General features: G+C 35.5%; 1 protein-coding gene across 2 annotated transcripts in view; it reads left to right on the top strand.

Moving 5' to 3' along the window:
• Positions 1-13,180: 13,180 nt before the first annotated feature.
• Positions 13,181-18,883, top strand: part of LOC145662991 (cytochrome b5 reductase 4) — a 388,832-nt gene continuing 383,129 nt past the window's right edge. The window contains exon 1 of one of the 2 annotated variants that reach the window (XM_081729095.1): positions 13,181-13,523. The gene's annotated coding sequence lies outside the window, so the exon portion shown is untranslated. Of the gene's footprint in view, positions 13,524-13,655; positions 13,796-18,883 lie in introns of those variants that run through there. The other variant, XM_081729097.1, reaches the window with a different exon arrangement.

Genomic DNA, 18,883 nt, shown 5'->3' with positions numbered 1-18,883 from the left:
TCAGTTCAAAATCTCTTGTTGTCGCAAATTCTGTCGAAGAATTTGAAGCTTAAAATATATAAAACGATAATCATGCCTATTGTTCTGTGTGGTTGCGAAACATGGTCGCTTACTCTGGGGGAAGGATATAGACTGAAAGTATTTGAAAATAAGATCGTGAAGCGAATATTCGGACCTAAGAGGAACGGGAATGGGGAATGGCGGAAACTTCATAACAAGGAACTACATAATTTATATGGTTTACCAAACATTGTTAGGGTCATCAAGTCTAGGAGGTTTAGGTGGGCAGACCATGTAGCTAGGATGAAGGAAAGTACAAACGTTTCAAAGTCTTGACTGGAAGGCCAATCGGAAAACGACCATTAGGAAGACCTAGGCGCAGATAGGAGGACAATATTAAAATGGATCTCGCAGAAATAGGAATACAAAATAGAAAATGGATCCAGTTGGGTAAAGATGGAGGTTAGTGGAGAGCTTTTGTGAACGCGGCATTGAACCTCCAGGTTCCATAAGTCATAGAGTTAATTAATTAGTTCTAATGGTTATGGTCAAAGTTATTTCTATACGTTCTTAGTATGTTCTATCATATTAAATACACGTTACTGAAATGCACCTACACACACGCGCGCACGCGTGCATACGCATTTTATATATATACAGGAAATTTTTGTTTGGAGGGGTCCAATACTGCAAGATACTACGTCTGTATAGTATTGATCCGGTCAGACAGGACCCGGTCATTGGCGCAAATCCCAGGGGGGACGAGGGGGACATGTCCCCCCAATCTTGGACCTGGGGGGGACTGTCTCCCCCAATAATCTGATTTAAAAAGTGCTCTTTGGGATAAGTGTGATGATTTGTGTCCGACTGCCACAAAGGAATGTAAGATGAAATTGATTTATCTTGCCTTTTCCATTTCTTTTAAAAAGAATCGTATTCTGTAGTATTTCAAACTGAACTTCGTGCTGTAGTGCCTTTAGTAGTCTCATCAACATGTATTAATTCCATTTCCGTTACTGGGGCACAAATTGCAATAAATGCCAGAGGAGGATATGCCCCTCTCCTCATGCTGGAAAGTTGTCTCAGCTGTAGGTACGGGCACAAATTCCGGGGAAATGGGGAGACATGTCCCCCCCAACATTGGAACTGGAGGCTCTCCCAATAATCCGATTTGAAAAGTGCTTTTTGCAGATAAGTGTGATGATTTGTGTCCGATTGCCACAAAGAAAAGTAAGATGAAATCGGTTTCTCTTGTTTTTTCCATTTTTAATGAAAATGAAGGTGTGCGGCTGTGTGTGACGTAACCTGATGTGAAATCTTATCTCATCCTCTCCCCTAGGCCCTAGAACACGAAGAGTATATAGACTAGCCAATGTCAGTAGAACCCATCTTTTCAGTAAATGCACATTTCATCTATTTGTAGTATTAGCCTAGGCATCTACTCATGCTTCCTAAGCCAACTCTATGGCCTATGGAACTGAGAGGTTCAATGCCACGTTCACAAAAGCTCTCAGTTGACTTCTATTTAGCCAACTGGATCCAGTTTCTACTTTGCATTCCTATTTTTTCGAGATCCATCCCATCTGCGCCTATGTCTTCCTAATGGTCGTTTTCCGATTTGTTTTACCCCTAACACTTTGAAAGCGTTCATACTTTCTTCCATCCTGGCTATATGTCCTGCCCACCTAAGCCTCCTAGACTTGATGACCCTAGCAATGTTTGGTAAGCCGTATAATTTATGTAGTTCCTCGTTATGAAGTTTTCGCCATTCCCAATTCCCGTTCCTCTTGGATCCGAATATTCGTCTGAGGATTTTATTCTTAAATACTTTCAGTCTATGTTCTTCCCTCAGAGTAAGCTACCATTTTTCGAAACCATACAGAACAACATGCATGATTATCATTTTATATAGTTTAAGCTTCAAATTCCTCGATAGAATTCGCGACGACAAGAGATTTTGAACTGAATAATAACACGAATTTCCTGTTTTTGCTCGATATTTAATTTTTTCGTGAATATGATTATCGTCTGTTAATATTGATCCTAGATTTTTGAAAGTATCCACTTTATCAAAAATATTATTTAATATTTTAACGCATTCATAATTTGCCGTGTTACGGTCCCGACGCACTTCCATGTATTTAGTTTTCTCTGCATTTCTTTCTATTGTTCTCATATCATCCGCTATTAAATTTACATCATCAGCGTACCCCTAACCTAGTGAACACCGTTCAACTCTAGGCCCTGGTTGCTATCTTTGATTTTCCTCATAGCGTATTCCAGGACAAAGTTGAATAATAATGGCGACAACACATCTCCTTGTTTCAAGCCATTCTCGACGTGAAAGCTCGTGGACAAAAATTTTCCTACCCGGACTTTACTTTGTGATTCATTTAAACATGTCTTAATTAATCTAATTAGCTTTTTCGGTACCGTATTCCAAATTCTGTAAGAACGTTGTACAATATTTCTCTCCTAACCGAGTCGTAGGCCTTTCTAAAATCAATAAATAGTTGATGTACCGGGCTACTGCATTCCCACTTCGTTTCGAGTATTTGCGAATGGTAAATATTTGGTCGATGGTTGATCGATTTCGTCTAAATCCGCACTGATAATCTCCAATAATTTCATCTGCGTATGGGGTCAATCTTGCTAATAGAATATTTGAAAGGATTTTATAGGATGTTGACAGAAGAGAGATGCCTCGATAATTATTACAGCCACTTTTGTCGCCTTTCTTGTGGATTGGAACAATGATTGATTCTTTCCACTCTTGTGGCAATTCTTCCTTGTTGTCGATAAGGAGGATGAGTTTGTGTATCTTGTTCCGCAATTTTTCGCCTTCAGCTAAATTTAACTCAGCCGGAATTTCGTTTACACCCGGAGATTTGTGTTTTTTTTAATTTCTTTATAGCGATTTCTACTTCTATTCGGTTGGGTTCTGGAATATACGGTTCTGCGGTGTTATCTCCCTTTCTCCACGCACATTAGTTTTTGACTGCGTGTTAAGCAAATCGTCAAAGAAATCTTTCCATCTATTTAAAATGCTATCTGTATCAGTGAGAACTGTTCCATCAGCTTTCTTTAATATCAGCACGAGGTTGATAGCCTTTCTTAAATTCGTTGATCCCTTTATACATGTCCCGGATGTTTTTATTTTTACTATTATCTTCAAGTTCCTTAATTTTAGCTTTCAAAAAATCGCGTTTCTTTGTTCTAAAAGTTTTGGAAGTTTCCAGCCTGATGTCTATGAAATTTTGTGTAGTTATTTCATTCGGATTTTGTAGAAAACGTAATTTTGCCTGTTTTCTCTCTGCTAGTTCGAGCCATCGTTTGTTGCTACGTATTTCCGCGTGTAACAATTTTTCTTTTGAAAGAGGATGCTTCGTAAGCAAAGAAAAGAATTCAATTGCTGGAATATTTTTCTCCATAATCTTAAGATTGTATCTGTTAACTAAACAGTATATGACATTTGTCAGTTTTCTGTAATGTTATTGAGATAATAATCATTTTGCTCAAACACGAGTATTGTTGCGTCATACAAATTTGATATTCTTTCTTCATAGTTTTGGGGAAGTCATTATTTATATTATTAAAATATTTAAAAAGCTATTTTAACGTGGATCTTTGTGGATGCCTAATTAGAAACATACCAATTATAAATATACATGTATTCAGATTTCAGAATGTGTTCACGGCAGTGATTTGTAATACTGATATATACTACTACTTCATCTACATCGCCTAATATATAATATACTCTACAACAGGTTCATCTCAGAAATCAGATTCATCTACCGTAGGGATGGTATCGAGACGAGACGAGACGAGACTTTGTACAGTCTCGGTCTCGTCTCGGTTTAAAAATAGCTGTCTCGGTCTCGGTCTCGTCTCGAGTCAAAAATCGCCGTCTCGGTCTCGGTCTCGTCTCGATCAACAAATGCTTGTCTCGATCTCGGTCTCGGTCTCGAGGGCCAAATCTCGGTCTCGTCTCGGTCTCGTCTCGAAAGTCTCGAAATAAATAGGTGAAATTAAAATTGTAAAAGTATTATTATTGTCAAGTTTGTCGTTTCTGTTTCTTATTTTTGGCCTTATTCTTGACTTAGAATTATAGTATGGTGTACTTCTTCAGAGCTAATTTGCTAGCGCTGATGCCTTCCATGCGTATGTTCCAGTTTCAGTCATCAGTGAGTATATCATATCTGGGATAAAATTCTAATAGTAACCCATATTTCACTTTCAGCAAAAGACTTTCTCATATGCCTCAGTACTGCCTATACAATTAAACTCTATTAAATTAACTTCAGTATACAGTATTTTATTTCCTTCCTTAGAATAAGAATTGTTCAATACATTCTAACGGATAACGCAACACATAGCAGCATGAATGTATTTAATCGTACCGAAAGTGAAATTTTACAATTTCTCATTTATTATCCAATACATTCTGTTTTGACTGTCATTTTAAAAACATAATATAACGTTTATTATCTGAACAAATAGGGTAAATTATTATTACAATATATTTGGTTTAAAATTGATCAAATGCTTTATTACCGTTTCACATCTACGTGTTTAATTTACACATTATAACACGAAATTCCTGAACTTTGTGGTGGGAGCTATGGCACTCATCTTTGCTATGTGTGGCCTCGGGTTGCATCACGAAACAAGTTAGATTCAAAGTCCGATGTTTCGCATAGTTCGCGTCTAAATTTAAGTACATTCTGTTTCTTATACAAGTTCCTAAAGTTGTAATGCATTACATACGTATACGTATATCCACTGCCGTAACATAGATTAAGCTTATTCCTGAGCTCTTAGCGGTGCATGTGATCTTTATTCGAGAAAACCAATCGTGCGTTCATTACGTTGAAATTTTATATTGATTGAAAATTACTTGCGAAACATGAACTTTCGCTGTATGACTTTCGTTAAATTTTGGATCCAATTTTACCCTAACTTACCTAGTAAATTTATACAGTATATATATAGATCTTAGTTAAGTATTATAGATCTTAGTTAAGGAACCGGTTTTTCGCTTTTCCTGTAAAATTACGAAATTATGACTTGGTTTAGTTTAACTCTGAGGTCTCGATATAAAATCATCACCATCATCATAATCAAGCATTATTAATCCACTGCTGGATGAAGTCTTCCCAAGTTTTCTCTACAACTATCTATCTTGGGTAATTCTTTCCAGGTTACTCCCCAGTGGTTCCTGATTTTGTCACAATTTCTTGTATGCGGACATTTCCTAGGCTGTTTTTGTCACGTGGTATCCAATCTAAAATTGTTTTCGTCTATCGATCATAATTTTGTCTTGCAATATGTCCATCACATTTTCCGATCTATTTTAAACGCTATTTCATTAGTACCAGTCATTAGTTGCCAAATAATTCATTTCTATATATTTGGGCTACAAATAGTTCATATCCTCTACTTTTGTAGAACAGACACGCTACTTTTTGATCTTCGGATCAGGCAATACTGACTCAATTATCTAAATCAACACAATGTAAGAACGCCCATTTGTTGTAATGGCTAGTACGCTTGATTTTGGTTCGCATGGTCCCGAGTTCGATTCCCGGTGGCGGTAATGTTCAATGACCGAAGTTTTTCGGATTCCACTATGACCAGTAACTCCACGTCTCCTTTAGCCGCCCTAGCATAATCGTGAGACGTTAAACTAAAACAAAACAAACCAAAAATCAACACAATGTGTATTACTAACTGTAAGTCTTTGAATACTTGCATATAGCTATATGGTATGGATCGAGTTTGAGGTGGTCGGTGGTCAAACTATAACAAATGAAATGCTGTTAGGGTATAATTAAAATTTTTAATAAAGCAGTGTTTTAATCTAAAAAATACACCAGGCCTAAGGCTTAGGGAGAACAACAAACTAGTGGTACTGCAAAGTTGACAGTTACGTTTAATTTCAGTTACAATTTGCTTTTACATGTATTCCTGGAACGAAAACTTTGACATTAACATTATAAGTAGCCCAAAGACTATGAAAAACATCGTGTTTTGAAAACATACTTGCACCATAAAACAAATTACGAGTAATTTTAAAATATTTTGCACTTTAGCTACGTTATTTGCACTATATTTATAATAATAATTAGCAATTTATTTAAGTTCGCAACACTGCTTAAAATAATGTAACTGCGACTTGTTGTAATTAAAACTACTGAACACTAATGTTATAATGTTCCTGCCATTTGAGTTATTAGAGATCTCCAAAATGTTGATGTTAGTAATATGTATTGTCCTTTGTTACACTGAATAATATATGTGCTTTTGTGATTTAATTTAATATCTAAATTAGAAATATGTAGAGCTCTTTCGTGGCTAAGCAGTTAGCCTATGGCGTGAGAGACCCGGGTTAGATTCCCGGCGGGAGCTCATGTGGTTTAGATTCAACGTTAATCAGTAGGTTCAGTCTCATATAACCTCGCTGCTGAAAGAGGCGTTAAACTGAATTAGAAAATGAAATTTTTTAGTTTTACGTCCCACGCCTATGCCGGTTACGCTAAAGAAGACTGTGATGATGAGAGATGAATGAAATGGTGGAATGAAGAAAGTGGGAGGAAACGGGAGAACCTCGAGAAAACCCACGCACTAAACTAAATTAACTGAACAGAAATATGTAATATCAAACGTAGTGCAATTTGAGAAATTACAACTTTATGTTGCGTTGGCAACATTGCTTGTTTATCTAGTGGTATTGCAGATTATCTAGAAGAATTTCCCCTTCCATATTTCACACAGCATGTTAAAAAAAATCAGCATTTCTAATATATATCACTATTATATATAACTAGATGAAATACCCACTTTTCGCATGGGACCAGTATTTGGAAGTCAAGGCCTGTGGGAGTATCACTATCTCAGCAACCGCGAAAACTGTGTGTTTGACACTAATATCGGTCATTTTGTATTATTTTTACATGTCTCGGTACTCCCTCCCCAGCAGGTGATCCCCGGCCCGCATGCACTGGTAGCTGAATTTGAAAGTCATCGCTAGTGGAAGTGACACCATTGATCTCAGCGACCGCAAAAACTATACATTTGACACCAATATCGGCCATTTTGGATTACTTTTACATGTCTCGGTATCCCTCCTGTGAACTCCGGCCCGCAGCTGAATGTGGTGAATTTGGAGGTTAATGCGATCGGAGTTTCACCATTGATCTCAGAAAACGCGAAAACTATTTGACACTAATATCGGTCATTTTGTATTATTTTTACGTCTCGGTACTCCTCTCCCCCGCAAGTGAACCACGGGCCGCATGCACTGGTAGCTGACTTTGAAAGTCATCGCTAATGGAAGTATCATCATTGATCTCAGCGACTGCGAAAACTATGTATTCGACACTAATATCGGTCATTTTCTACTACTTTTACATGTCCCGGTAAACGCCCCTCCTGATTCAAAATTAAAAAAAAAAAATAAATAAATAAAATAAAAAAACGCTTCTTCTTGGTCTGAGGCCTGGGACATGATACTCGTCTGGTCCTCAAGCCGCACACAGGCAATCAGAAAGACAGGCACGTAGACACACAGACAATCAAACTCTTCCTTTTACATATATTAGATATGATATACAGGCGAGGATCCAAGGGGAGTGTTAAAGCAGTTATACCTCCCCTTGACGCTCAGCTATACACTGTATAAAATGGGCTTCAATCCTACTTCTTTCTTTACACTGGATAAAATGTCAAACTATGGTTTAGCCCCTCTCGATCATATTTTGGATCCGCTGGTGTATGTATATATATATATATATCTATATATATCTATATCTATCTATATATATATATATATATATATATATATATATATATATATATATATATGTGTGTGTGTGTGTGTGTGTGTGTGTTGAGAGAGGGAGAGAGAGACAGAGATGACTATACACATCAGCAGTGGATTTTGTTTCGGGAGGGGCTTCAGTCCGATAGCCATCCCCTAAATACGCCACTGAACCATTAGTCAACTGTTCCCATATTACCTAATACAGCAACGAAAGAAATTTTGAGTAAAGTTCAATCATAATAGTTGTCTATATCAATATTCGAGACGAGACCGAGACTTTCGAGACTGACCTAAGTCTCGTCTCGGTCTCGTCTCGATTTATAGAGCTCCGTCTCGGTCTCGGTCTCGTCTCGGTAGATAAAAGGCCGTCTCGGTCTCGGTACCATCCCTAATCTACCGTAATATGAGTTTCATCTTCCTTCTCTAAAATAAGCCTCAAATCTCCCCACCACCCAATGTTGAAGACAACCAATGGCGTATTCAGGATTTTGTTTCGAGGGGCTATGTCCAACAAGGAAGGAAGTGGGCAATTGCCCACCTGAGTTTGAGAATTAAATACATTTTAATTTATGCATAAATTGAAGTTATAATGGGAAGAATTGCAGACCGATAAATCTTACATGATATGATACAAAAGCTTAGGAGTGAATATAACCCTTTATTCTATTTACACAAGAAAAAGGAAGCATCCTCTTGGACTTCCTAATTTCTCGGGCTAATTATTCCACTGTTTTGATATTCTTTAATTCAAACATTTCCTTCTTTTAAATATAACTAACGGATATAATTTTTCCTTTGTTATAATAACCAAAGTCCTGTCATGTTGATATCCGCGCAAGTTGGTGTGGAACACCAGTTTCGCTTATCAACTCCTCTTAGTGTTGGTGTTACTGATGACGGCCGACTTGAATCACAACTGAGAACGGTCGATAAAGTATGATAAGCGAAATGAAAGAAAGTAACATCAAGAAAAAGAAACAGAAAAGTAGAAAGGACGAAAGAAATAACAAAAGGACGCAGTTCTTACATGGAATGAAATTTGACAAATACAGTATTATTTCTGAACAAAGAGCATAAGTAAATGGAAAGTCAATGACATTCTTAGAAATGGTAAGAAGGATTATTGGTGTGCGTGGAATGCGAAAAACTTCGGCCGGAGCTTGAGCCCAGCCTGATAGCCCCCTAAACACGCCACTGAAGACAATTTTGCCCCCCTGATCCTTCACGGCATTGTTTTGCAACTTCATAAATATTTTGAGCATCGCTTATATATATATATATATATATATATATGGGAACGGTCTTACCCGTCCCCCCAATGTTGAAGACAGATTTGCGCCGATGGACCCGGTCACGAATTTATTTCGGGACGCGTCCACAGCTTTTTTTTGGGGGGGTCCATATTCAATATGAGGATAAATTATATTAAAATCTATAAAATCATCCCTAAATTTAGATTGACTTTACAGAAAAGACAGGATTCTGTGAGGCCCGAGCCCCCAGACCCACCCTCGCGTACGTTACAGGATCTGGTGTTATTCTGCACTCAAAAAGACGACAAGTCTTTAGTAAGTACTTCAAAGTATATGCTAAAAAAAAAAAAAAAAACTATTTTAAAAAAAGAAAATAAAGGGTACTAATGAGTGTAAATTCAGATTTTTAAACTACATAAATCATTTCACCGCCAAGGAAGTGCAGATTAAGAAAATATACAAATGTATGTCGAATTACATATAGTTTTTTGGAGGGGGGGGGGTACGCGTGGGTGCAAACCTGCATACACATACAGCATTTGTGTCCTAATGCACTAAATGGAATTTATCTTGAATTTCTTTTGCTTTTTCCTTTTCTTTTTATTTTGATTTATTATTATTATTATTATTATTATTATTATTATTATTATTATTATTATTATTATTATTATTATTATTATTATTATTATTATTATTATTATTATTATTTAATCGCTGTAGGCAAATTTCCCACACCGCGTCTTAAGGCTTCATCTATGGTAACAATTAAATAGATTAGGCTGCATCATTTCTGTCACTGGTTTCGCATTTGTCTAATACAAGGTATGACTTTGGAGTAAGAAGCAGAAGTATTTTTCCTGTTTGAAGATAACTTAGATCCAACAATCTGGGTCGCCATGTCTCTTACTTCATTGTAACGTTTGATCAAGTCTACATATTCGACACAATCCACTACATTGTTCGCAAACTTGCAGAAAAGTAATCCACATGCACAAGAGTTAGCAAAATATTCGATCATTCCAACAGTCAAACACTTTCTGACAAAATAACTTTTCCACCACTCAAAACAAATAGCAGCACTGTAACGCTCTTTATAAACAAGCTAAGGGAAATAGCTATTAGAAACTGATAAAAATGAAGTATGTATATTTCATACACAACCAACATTTTTATCTAATTTTCCTGCGCTGGCATTTAATAAAAGTCGCGAGTTTTTACGAAGAAAAATTTTCTATGTTTTGTGTTCTTATAAAATGGAATATATCTAAGTGTTTAACTATTAAGAACGAATCACATTTAATATTTTTGTTTGTAACGCATAGCTAAATGAACACTGAATTTTCTCTGCTAGTTTAATTCAGAAAAGTCATTCAAATAACAAAAACTTTCCGAAATTCTTTCAAATCTGCCGTCCATAATGAACTACAAAAATAACCGACCATAATCTCTCGTTACGTAGCAGCATTTGTTTTTAAAAGGTAATATATATTAAACGATTAGAGATAAATAGGGACGTTAAACCGAAAGGTTTCATTTCATTTTCATTTTACATTGATTTGTTTTTTGCACTGGCCTCGTTTATGTACATATACTCCGTTGTTGACGCGCCAGCTTCCTACGGACGCAACCCCGCGCGAGCTTCTTGCTACGCTCTTGCCCCCCTCATCAGGACGCGTATTTATACCCGTAACACAGTGGCGGCGGTTGGACGTTAAAAGTGGGGGGGCAAGATATGATCTGAACAATTGTATATCAATATTACATTTCCTGATTGTTTTTAACACTGTTTCATGAAAGGTTGTATAACTAATAGGATACTATTTTTTCACTTAAAATACCGCATATCGTATTTCTATTTTATTAAGTAAATTCATAAAAGCAATACACGTAGGTATTAATCCTTTATACTCTTGAACAACGAAAGTGTAAGAAGAGATTTGAGTTCCTGCTCATGAACATCTTAAAAATCTGTGTGGAAAATTGTGATTAGATTATTTAATAAATTTGCAAAACAAATGACGCTTGTTTTGCAGAAATTATATTGAAACTAGGAATTAATGAACTACTTATACTTTTAATTCCACACATGCCATTAAATGAATGTTTTTACTCTTAGAAAATGAAATACAGTAAGTACTGCAAGCATATGCTCCAATATTAATTGCTTTGAATTGCAATCAAAACGCAATTCCTGTAGTTTTCTTAACTCCACGCGAAGACAAATAACCAATACGTACTCACGCAACGGCAAATATATGGCACCATTTTTTCTATGAAACAGTAATACATACAAAACCTTTACCAGGATGCACATTCTGGAAAATAAGTGAAAGTCAGAGAAAGGTCAGGAAGTAAAAATGCATTAGGTGAAGTCAGGGAAATGGCAGATTGGCCAGGGAAAAATCGATTTAGGTCCATTGTTCAATTACTGAATTTATGAAATAGGGTTAATTTCTTTACTGTTAATGGATGCAAAATCTCGTGTTCTCAATGATGATGTTGAGGGAGTCAGTGTTCTCTGATATAGTTGTTGAAACTAATTTTCTGCGAGAAACAACTGCATCCTGGCATATTTACTCAAAAGGATAGACGCTGTTTTAGAAGAATTGCATGGTGCCAAAAGGATATCTGGACAAGTGGCTGAGAACGCGAAGAAATAGTATCTCCAGCTCTACAGTGAAAGCTCAGACTGAAGAATTTAAAGAACACTTGTATGAATTTATACCCAATGACACGGATGGTATTGGACTTGATGAGTTTTTTACTTAGTCTTAAGAAATGGGAAGAACTTCGTTGACTTATGGTCAGTTATGAAATTGTCTTTTATCTTCTTTCACGGAAACGCATTTTTTAAAAGTGGTTTCACAATAAATAAAATTCTCATTGTTGGGAACTTACAAGAAGAATCTCTGGTGGCTCAATGGATCATATATGATTCTGTGATGAGAATAGGTGGACCATCAAGATTAATAATTACAAGAGGTATGACAAATTCAGTGAGAAGTTCAAAGAGACAATATCAGGTGTATTTGGAAAAGAAAAGAGAAATAAATGCTGGAGACGAGAAGAGGAGGGAGAAACGGAAGATTCAGCAACAACTAAAGGTGTTGGAGGAAGAAGAAAAGAAAATTAAACTGCGGAGACAACAAGAAGGATATTCAGATCAATGAGAAGAAAACTATGCGAGAAAGGATGAAAACAAAAATTTCTAAATGGGTTGCATTTAACAACTGCACCAGCAAAAGTATGTGTTACATAATGTGTGTGTATGTTTTTTTAATAATCAGTAAAATCATGTACGAACTGTTTATTACTATAGGCAATATTATAATATTGTAATTGGTATTATAATGTGTATTTTTTTCAATATCTTAAGTACTCTTTATACTGCACAATTTCGTTTGTAACTTTACAATTTGTGTAATACAATATGTAGGCCTAATCAATATCGGCCTAATGCACATGTTTGTAAATTTACATTCGTTTGGAAAGAAAATTGAAAAAAGAAAGAAACAGAAGCGGAAGAGAACAAGGCCAAATATTGGGAGTGTAGAGGTTGGGATTTCTTTCTTTTTTCCTTATTTTTATGTTATTCAGGGAAATCTGGAACTTTCGTCATGGAAAGTAAGGGAAAAGTCAGCTTTTTTTCTCCAAATTGTGTGAACAATCTGTTTACATTTCCAAATAAAACTATATAAATTAGGGCGTCACTTCAAAAAAGTGGGGGGGCAACTGCCCCCTCTTGCCCCCCCTAATCGCCGCCCATGCCGTAACACACAGTTTGGACGCAAATTATATATCTGTATTCAATTATTTTGGCATGTACGATACCAGGGTGATAACAGTCTAAAACGTCTTAGGGAATCATATGAAGCAAGAAAAGTGAAATACTTTTTTTTTCTTTACTTGATAGACTATTCTGCACCTGCACAAAAAAAAAAAAAAAAAGTTCATCAGAACCCATTTGGAAATTTCTGGGCCAAAGTGGAGACTTTCGTAGCATATACATTGAAAACAGCTTGTGAAAATCTGTAATAGTTGATGAAAACAATAAGTATAGAACACTATTTTGTGATTGCTTGTATGGCCACATTACTATAAGAACAAATGAATGCTACATTGCGGTTTATGTAACAATAACTGGATAAAACCTGGATATTATAAAATATTCTCTTCTTTTACTGTATGCACTGTAACTATTTTTGAAACTTATTATAGAACAAAATGTTGAGATAGTTTTTAAGGCACAAGATGCTTATTTCAATGTACATTACACAGTTCAGTCTTTGGATGCGCATTCTTATAGTCATTTGTTATAATACATGGGTGATAGAAGGAATGTAAATAAATTGACATATAAAGAAATTTAATACTTATGATCATATATACTGAATATGTGAATATGAATGTACAAACGTCGTTAAAATAATTGAATTACTGCTAAGGTAAGAATATTTTTCATTCAATTTTTCAGAATTCATGAACTTGCAAAATGAAGTTAAATTCTTGCAATTTCATCAGCTGTTTTGACGTACAAACATATCTATTTACTTTGGCAAGTGTTTCTATAAATAGTACAACATGAAGAATTACCAGTGCGATATTCAAGTTGATATAAATTGAGAGTACGGGCTCAAGTGGGTATATTCTTCCCCTACTGAATCGACTGTCAGTACCTTGAAGAAATTTATAGGCAACTTCGCATTTCTCGGTTCAGGTTAGATTCAAAATGGCATAAGTGTTATGTCTATGAATTAGCGTTTTCTTGAGAAAATTCGACGACCTAACTAGAAAACGGCCCTTGTGAAGCAAAGTTAGAGTAGGTCCAGCATTTTAAGACGTAGGGTAGCGTAGGATAGTTCAGTTTAGTTTAGGTTAGGTTTCTTTAGTTTGGGTTAGGTTCCATATACCAGAACGTACTGTGCGGCACTTAACCTGAAAACTAATTCACATTTTACTACGATGGTATGCAATAAATGCATATAGATTTATGTGTGTGCAAAATGAGGTGCTTCTCCTATTTTATGCAGTACAATTGGCTTAAGGTTATTGAAGGAAGCTAGCCTTTTTTCGGAAAAAAGTTACAGTTTCGCTCATCTTTGTGGTGAATATTTAGCAGGCGGGGTCCAGAAGTACGTAAAATAATACAAAATTTACGGGAGAAAAGGAAGATACAAGTACTTAGACCTAACCAAACCTAAACTAAGCTAACTCGAACTAACCTAATATTAATAGAAATAAGCGAGATTCTACCATTTTTTCGAAAATTATGCTGGACCCCTACACTAATATAATCTAACATAAAGTAACCTAGCCTAACCTAACTTGAACTAACCAAAACTAAGCTAATGTGAACAGAAACTATCAAAATTGTGACTTTTTTTATGAAAAAAATTACTGGATCCCTTCTGCTGGACATTGTTAATTTTTGTCAATAGTAAGTTCTTTTTTTTAAATATTCTTTTCTTTTCTTTTTTTTTTTTATATCTATTGCCCCACAAGTATGCACTTTAGGCTAATGAAAGGGAATAATCATGAAACAGTTAGAAGGAGAATGTGGAACAAAACGCTGTTGTCCACCACAAATTCACATATCTAGGGATACCACGCCCCCAGAGGTAAAAACTCGGCCACTGTGTCTCCTAACAATTATACCTATTAAAAGCACATCAGTCTGTGCTAGATGGTTACCGCAAGGGTTGAGATGAAGAAATGTGGGATCACAAATATTTTTAACTATTATTATACATCATAATAAGAGGATCACAATGTGCAACAACTTTTGTGATCCGACGTTCGGAATTTCAGATAATCGCAATTCTTTGGCACAATCACTTCAACGTTCACTTGGGAAGCGTTGTAGCACAAAAAATGTTTTTCACAATTACCATAGCTCTCGATGAGAGCAGCACGATAGTTAAAGAAATGAGAAACAATTGCGATCAGACTTTCGGAACTGCAATAATCAGAGTTCTTTGGAACTTTCAATTGAAAAGTTTTATAGCATCAAAAATATTTTTCACCTTACAATTCAAGTTTAAGCACACTATTTGAAATAATTGTTGAGAAGATATAATTCTTTCACTAATTTCCATCTTATTGTTCTCCACAAGATTTGCATTAGGTGACATCACAATACTCCACATAGTTGAAGTTCAAGGGGTCCCTATAAGTAATTGATGAAAAATTACAATTCTTTCACGATTTGAGTATGAATACAGCGTCCAAGCATGTGCGAAAAACTCAAACCAACTTGTGCTAGGTAACCACTGAAAAGGACGGATGCTATCTAACTGAGTCAGCGCAGGGCACAGCTGGTAAGCCCGCATGTTAGTGGGTCTCGGGGTGAGTCTGAAGAGAGCAGGTCAGTGAAGGTGGGTATACGCGCAACGGACGACAGTGAAAACGTGGGTCTTTTAAGTGATACAAGTTCCTTTAATACGTGTAATTGTATCAGACTAGTTATGCTGCACATATAAACATGAATTATATCTTCTCGATGAAAACTACGAAGTGATACCAAAAATATCCGATCCAACTTTCGGAACTTGCGATTCTTGTTTTTACTTGAGAAGCAGTGGGCATCAAAATTGTTTTTCGGAGGATTAGAGCTCTCGATGAGAGAAACAATCAATATACTAAAAAAATCGATCTTCAGAACTTAAATAATCACAATTTTATGGCAATTTCATGGCCATTTGAGAAGCGATTATGTGAAATTTCGAAAATCGAATCGCGAAAATGTTTGTACCGTTGTGTTTCTCTCATCGAGATCTAAAATAATAGTGAAAAGCATTTGTAATGGCACAGCGTTTCACCTCAACCACCACAAGGTAGTCTTGCAGCTATTCTGGTTTATGGCAGGATAAAACTGACACCATGTGAAGTGTGTTCGTACAGAACAGGCGTAAATGAACATCGGTATGCACGTAAAGGGAGACAAGTGCGTAAAAGGCATAAATGTTTGTCAGATGGTGACTACAAACTGGCTTTGGAGTAGAATTGCAGTTTTTCATACTATTTGTGTGTTTAGAAACTACTTACATGTTTCCCGCGTAGATAAATAACTTTCTTTAACACCACTCTTCTTTTTTAATTTCGATACTGTACATTGTAAACACTAATATAGAAACGATGTGCGAAGAGAAAGAAGTAAAATATTGTGCTATTTTTTTCTTATGAACAATTTCATAATACACGCCGTTTTTATTCTTTTTATTATTTCTTCAGTATTACTTACATAGATGTTGCCTGCATAAATTCACTACTAATACATACTCTTTTGTCTTGATATAACTTATTTTACCTCGGAATTTTGGAAACAATAGATCACTAACAGTCCTACTTTCCAGTAATAAGGAGTCAGAAGTAAAACACTTCGGGATGGTTTCTTTATGGAAGAGTATATAGTAAATAGAGGTACAGAAATTAAAATTTTGTAGCATGCAAATAAAACAAATACAGTGAGTGATGGTAACTCTCTCCTCCGAAAAAAATCCTGGTTAAACGATCACGCACACACACACGCACATTTTTTTCAAGAAAACTTTTCTTTTCAACCCTGATAATATATAGACTTAATTTAAAACAGGGAAATACTTGTTTCAGCGTTTCAAAAGTTCCGCTCGGAAGGGAGAAAATGGGGGGAGATTTCTGTTATATCTAAATTTCTTTATCTTTGTTCAGATAGTGTCCAATGAGGACTCGCTTAATTTGTAGATGCAAATTCAATGCATAAACTCAATCAAAAACAAGGGAATACATGTTTCAGTGTTTTCAGTAATTCCACTCAGAAAGGGAATAGGATATCAATTCTATTTAAATTTTACGTTCTTTATTATTCAGAACGTCCCAAATGTAAGGAATCACTTAAATTGAGGGTGTGAAATTTGATATATAATTTCATACTTAATGGAACATGTCTTTCTGCGTTTTCGAAATCATCTTCATTTCTGTAACGTAACGTTCAACAATATAATTAAGAATAAGAGAATATGTGTTTTTTAGTGTTTACGAAAATTCCGCTTTTAAAGAGGATGAGGGAAATATTTGTGATATTCAACTTTTGTATTATTATTTATTCAGAAAGTACTGAATACAGGGTGTCTATTGGTCACGAAATCAGAAAACGGTCATGAAAGTCAAGAAATTTTGCTTTTGGGTCACGATTTTTTTATCTGTACAAATATAAGTAGAGATTGGAAAATTTTATTCTATAAAACGTCAAAATTCACCGCCAAAAATGTCTATAGTTGGCTTTAGACGCTACCATATCTTTAGCAAAGCACGCTTCTATTCTATGAATGAAAAATTCAGTGAGGAACATGCAGGACAAAACGAAATCAAGATGGGAGCCTTAAAGAGTCGAAGAAGAAAAAGAGATCGTTACAACAGACCGGAGATGAAATTGAAGCACTTCCGAAAATCGAAAAAGGGTAAAACAATATTAGCCAACTTAAAAAGAGATAGAATCCATGAGTACAAATGTTTACAATCAGTGTGACATTTGTAAAAGATTTATGTGAATTCACTAAGAATTTGTGAATTTATGTGTATTTAGATATGTAATTTTAAGATTATTGGATTTGTGAATGTCTGCTATTGGTTAGTTACCGAACACAATAGATTATATACAGTGAATATACTGAAAGTGATGTGAGAACACATAAAGTTTTTATCGCTCCAGCCTTAGAAAGTAGAGATAGAATAAAGATAAATGCTGTTATTAGTTTTCGAATGCTACGAAATTTTATGGTTTGGTAAAGAAAAGGTCACGGAAAAGTCACAAAATTTCATTTTGGAACTTTAGTAGACACCCTGGAATATGAGGATTCGTTTAAGTAGGAAGTGTGAATTTCCATATATAAAGGGCTAATTAGAAATAAGAGAATACATGCTTCAGTGTTTTCGGAAATTCCGCCCCTAAGGAGAAAGGGGGAGACTTTTATAATATTCAGATTTCTCTCTCTGTACCATTTCATGTCAAATCAACACAAACTGTAAACAAATTCTACTTTACATCGACAGATTGTGATGAACTTTGGTCCTGTTCTTGGACCACTGAAAAGTGAGAAATCTTGATATTTCAGGTTGATACATGAACTGATTTCGAATATTCCCTGAAGTTCTCAGTAAGGAAAATAGAAAATAATAAATAACTTGCAATTGTGTGTGGAAGTAGTTAGATAATTACTAGATCCGTTCGTACTGTACAAGAAAAGTAGGCTAAAAGTGGGAATAGGGGACTTTCTAAGTTAATATTTGAAAGTTAACTGAAAATTTCCTGAAATTTGAGAAGATAATTGGGTTATTTAATGACCTCACAGGATGCACATTGAATATTAAAAGCATTGAACTTACCTAAGCACTTTTTTAAATCATGGTCGTATACTGTGGTCTTGTCAGGGGCGGCTTGTCATCATTTTCATTACAAATCTTTTGAGGAATTTATACGTTGCTTTGTAGACTCACATTACGGCTAACATACCTGCACTGTAGAAAAAATACTAAACTTCGTTAAGCACAACGCTAAATTTATAATTATTATACTATGCTCTTGCGTACACAATTCAAAACTCAGAATCTTACCTTGTAGCCCCAGTATGCATCACACCTGCGGGTGAACACTGTCTCGGAGAGGGCTGAAATATTATCTAGTGAAATGGTGTCTTAAAGAGGATCAGCAGCTGGGGGTACAAGATAGTATCTTGAACCTTAAATTTACTTTAAAATTACGTACTTAAAGGCTTAATGTACTCCACGGTCTCTACATTGTGTTGATTCTTTTTATAGCTTAGTTCAGACT

This window comes from Thermobia domestica, chromosome 10, assembly GCF_964235325.1.
Source record: "Thermobia domestica chromosome 10, izTheDome1.hap1.1, whole genome shotgun sequence".
NCBI classification, from domain to species: domain Eukaryota; kingdom Metazoa; phylum Arthropoda; class Insecta; order Zygentoma; family Lepismatidae; genus Thermobia; species Thermobia domestica.
This window is presented reverse-complemented; position numbering and strand designations above follow the sequence as displayed.